Below are 4,966 nucleotides of genomic sequence, written 5' to 3'. Positions count from 1 at the left end.
CAAATTTCAAGCTCTGTTCTACAGTACTGAGGTATCACAGTCCTATCTTGGATAATTTAAAGGAAAAAAGCACATGAGAGAAGAACTTTTATCCATGCAGAGCTGGAATATGACCCTTCCCCTGCTCTTTGTGGTACAGCATAAAGGAAGTCAAAGGAGAGTTAGGTTTCACACTACTAACATTAAATCTACATCTCTTGCACACAGTGTCTCCAAAAAACATTCAGAGAACAGAAAAAAATCTTTTGGCCTCCCTGGCTAAAGCCAACAGAGGTCTCCTACAGTTTGACTTTCCACCCCGTTGAAACAATGATTAGGACTAACTCAGCATCATCAGGCATTCCTCAGACAAGCTGAAAAATCCCATCTCTAGGAGAAAAAAGATCTGTTGTTTTCATGGTGCTAGAAGAGACCTGCTTCTCAGGAAAAGACTCAGGTAATAGCCTGGGTCAAAAAAAATACACAAAAGCTGCACTCATTACCCAAGTAGCACTCATAACAAGAAGCAGAAAGATCTCTACCTGAAGTTGGAAGGACTAGTACCAGATGGCAACACAGATGGTACAGATGTCACACTCTCTTACTGGGATGGTAATCAAAAATGACCTCAATGGATATTTTAGAACCAACACTGATAAAACAGATGTAGTAAATTAATCACAATAGATGTATTAAAAGCTAGGCAGAGCAGACAGTGAAAGGAAGTATTGAACTTGAACAGAGGAAAACATAATTCAATCTGCATAAGACAGACATTTATGAATAAAAATGAGTAAATCTCAGGAAAAGACTTAGCATTTATACAAATGAAGTGACAGGAGATGAGTTTGAAAAATTATTCGATACAATTGAAACTTTTCTGAATGTGATAAGAGATGTTACGGATTCAAAATATTGAAGAGGCCACTGATAGATGATCTATCTTGCCAAACTGATAGGACCTAGAATCCCCTCTACAAAAAGCCTCTGGGTATGTCCTTATGGGGCTTTCTGGATTAGATTAACTGAAAGGAAAGATGTGAATAGCAACATCCTGAAGGCCTGTGTGTCAGAATGAATAATAAGACAAAAATAGCATAAAAGTGAGATCTTATCAGACTGTTTCCTGCCTGCAAACACAGTGCGGCTGGACGCTTCTCCCTCCTGCTTAATGTGATGGACTGTACCTCCTGTGAATCAAAATAAAACCATATTCCCTTAGATTGTTCCTGTTGGGTATTTTGTCACAGAAACAGAGGAGTAGCTAATATAACTCCATCCATGACAAACAAGAAAGTCCAGGCAGAGATAAATTTCTAATTAATTCCATGGAAAATAATTTCATGCAAATACATCACAAAGAAGATTCTATGTAAATTAAACATGTAAAAAAAAAACAAGGAAACAAAGAATCTTGAGAGGATCTAACAAGAAAAGAAACAACTCTCCCACTCCCACTGATGGACCAAAAATTAAAATTAATAAAAGTTTAAAAACTTGGGCCTAAATCTATACAGAAAAGGAACTCCTAATTATAAAGGGAAAACTTAACTCCTTAAATCAGGAGTGCCATGGCTGGTGTCTGAGCCCCCTCTCAGAGAAGGGGAGGTGACTGGCCACCACTTATGTCAACATACCCTATGTCTGCTAATTGCTAGTCATAAAGGCCCAGGGAATAACTGGCAGACCCTGTAGCCCTATAAATCTACAACCCCATTTCCTGTCTTATCTTACTCAAATGTATCTTGCTTAAAATATAGTTAGTGCTTTACTCTGTGCTTTGTATGACCTTAAGTAACCACGTGTGTGTGTGTGTGTGTGTGTGTGTGTGTGTGTGTGTGTGTGTATATATATATATATATATATATATATACATACATATATGAGATCAGGACATATGTTTACATGTATGTGTGTGTGTGTGTGCGCCATAAAGTTGGGAATGTGTGTGCCATGAAGTTGGGAGAAAGATATGTTGGAAGAATAGTGCTAGTCAGTAGTCAAGAAAATGAAATGAATAATTGTTTTTAAATAAATCTTGTCTAGTGTCACAGTTGCAGTTATAAAGTTACCATCTCAAGACCAACAGTCCATACAGCAGCTGAATTAGTAACTCAAACAGGTACCATAAAGGAAACTATCTTAGAGGAATCTTACAATTTTAACCTCACTATATTTTTTTAAATCTTCTAGTCCCTAAGTTTTGTCCTCTTCACATGTTCTGTGGAAAGGCAACTCTACAGTTTGGGTCTAGCAGAACTGATTGTGATATAAACATGTTTGCAGACACTGCTTCAGAGTGAAAAACGTAATTCATATGACACAGATCCCAATATGAAGTCTACCCATGTAAACATGGAAAAAGAAAAGAAAGAAAGAAAGAAAGAAAGAAAGAAAGAAAGAAAGAAAAAGATGCCAGCAGTAATGGCACTTACTATGCAAGCTTATGACTTAAGTTTGATCCCAAAACCCATCCAAGGTTTAAAGGAGAACACTAACTCCACAATAGAGTCTTCTGACCTCTATATGTGTGTTGTGGCAGAAAGGCCCATATACATCATATACACAAATATATACAAACAAATTAAATAAGAGATATACATATAAGAAAACATACAAATTGCAACATAGGAGCATAATAAATATGGAAAATAATAACTCAAAAAATCAATAGCTCTTTTATAATTAAATATAAGAATATTGACATGAAACAATTTCCTTTTATAATATAGTGAGATGGCTATACACAATCTGCACTTTGATTTCTTTTGAAGAATGTATGATATAAGCAAAGTATTCCATTATAGCTTTGTAGCATGCTTTAGTTAATCAATTCCTCACATTTATCTATATTTTTACTATTATTTGCAAAATAAATATTGTTAAAAAATAAAAACACAAAAACATTAAACAGATGAAATGCTGGACAAATAATTTGAATCCACTAATTTTTAACATGTATGACTTTAATGAGGAAACAGTCTAGTTTCCTTAGAAATTCAACAAAGATAAAAATTATATGTAGTTAATAAATAAGAATAAGGAGGGAAACTTGGAAATTGAAAGCTTAATAAATTATTTTTTACTTCAGTGTAAAGCATCATCAACAGATTATATCAAAAGAAAAAATATGGATTCAAAAAAGTTGATAAATTATTAGCTTCAAATATTTGTTCAGAAAATATAAAAATTATGGCCACATAGACTAAAGACAGGCAAAACTCTGTTCAACTGAACGAGATTAGAAAATTTCTCAAATACAGGAAAGTAAACAACCCCATACAAGAAGCAATTAGAACACTAATGAGCATGACCAAAGTGAACTTCTCCAAGAAACATTGTAGGTTCAAATGCTGGCAGTATGGGACAAAGAAAGTTAGGAGAGCTGCAAAGGAGGAGTACTAAATTACAGAGAGAAGGATACTAGCAGAGAGCCTAAAAGCAAGGAGATCACAGAACATAGTATCTCAAACCCAAAATGAGCATAACTGCCAACAGAGATTACTATATTCAGGAAAGCCAATTTTAAAACATAGAGAGAGAGAAAAATCTTCTAGGATGAACATTAATTAAAGCAACTCAGAACATGCAAGACAACCTGGCAGGAGATATCCAAGGTAAAGCTGAACCACCGAGAAGAGGAAAAATACACACACAAAAGGTTGAATAGTAAACAAATGGATGGGGATATTAAAGAATCAAACATTATTAACTAGGCAAACCAGCAAAATGCCAAGGTAAATAAGGAAGAAGAAGAAAAAAATAATAAATGGAATATTCTAGCAAATAAACTGGGATAAGTATATACTTTCCAAAACCAACCCTAAATGATTTTACTCTTCAACTGAAAAACATGGACTGTGGTGTTATTTTGTTTGTGTTTTAACAAATAAAGCTTGCTGGAAGATCAGAGTGAGCTAGCCACTGGTTCGCTATACAGGCCAGGCAGTGCTGGCACACAACTTTAATCCCAGTACTAGAGAGGCAGAGGCAGGTGAATCTCTATGAGTTCAAGGCTACCCTGGGCTACACAAGTTTAATCCAGTCTAAAAAAACAAAAACAAAACAAAACAAAAAACAAAAACAAAACAACAACAAAAAAAAAAACAAAACAGAACCACTGTGGTGCATCACACCTTTAATTCTAGTACTTGGGAATCAGAGACCTTTAATCTCGGACAGGGGTGATAAGGCTGGATGGAGAGGAATATAAGGGGTGGTGAGGAGACAAGAGCTCATGACACTCAGTCTGAGGATTCCTAGAGAGGGATCTTGCCCCACATTCACTCTGAGGATTCAGTAGAGGTACTGCCCATCTACTAGCAGAGGCAAGCTCTGTGGAGTTCAAAAGCCAGCCTAATCTACAGAGTGAGTTCCAGGATAGGCTCCAAAGCTACACAGAAAATTAAAAAAAAAAAAAAAAAAAAAGAAAGAAAGAAAAAAACAAAAACAAAAGTCTCTCTAGTGGCTGGCATCTTTATGTCTCTCATTTTTCATCATTTACCAACAATATCTGACTCTGGGTTTTTATTATTAAGACCAATTAGAATTTGCCCTACAATGGACTAGATGATTTAAGTTAATAAAAGTATACATGAATTTATATTATGGGGAGAAAAAATAAAGAAAAACTCAATCAATGGTATGCTGCATAGCTTTATGTCAACTTGACACTAGCTAAAGTAATCTGAGGAAGGAATCACCTCAACTGAAATTAAAAAAAAAACCTCCATAGAATGAGGCTGCAGGCAAGCCCATAATAAGTGATTGATGGGGGAGAGCCAAATACATTGTGAGAGGTACCATCCCTGGGCTGGTAATCCAGAGTTCTATAAGAAATGCATGTCAAAAAACAACTCTGAGCTACCATATTACTCTGTCAGAATGACTAAAATTAAAAACACCAAAGGCAGGTTTGATGCTGGAGAGGATGTGGAGAAAGGGGAACACTCCTTTTCAGCTGGTGGGAGTGAAAACCCATAAAACC

This window comes from Phodopus roborovskii, unplaced genomic scaffold, assembly GCF_943737965.1.
Source record: "Phodopus roborovskii unplaced genomic scaffold, PHOROB, whole genome shotgun sequence".
Lineage (NCBI taxonomy): Eukaryota > Metazoa > Chordata > Mammalia > Rodentia > Cricetidae > Phodopus > Phodopus roborovskii.
Note: the sequence above shows the minus strand (reverse complement) of the source record.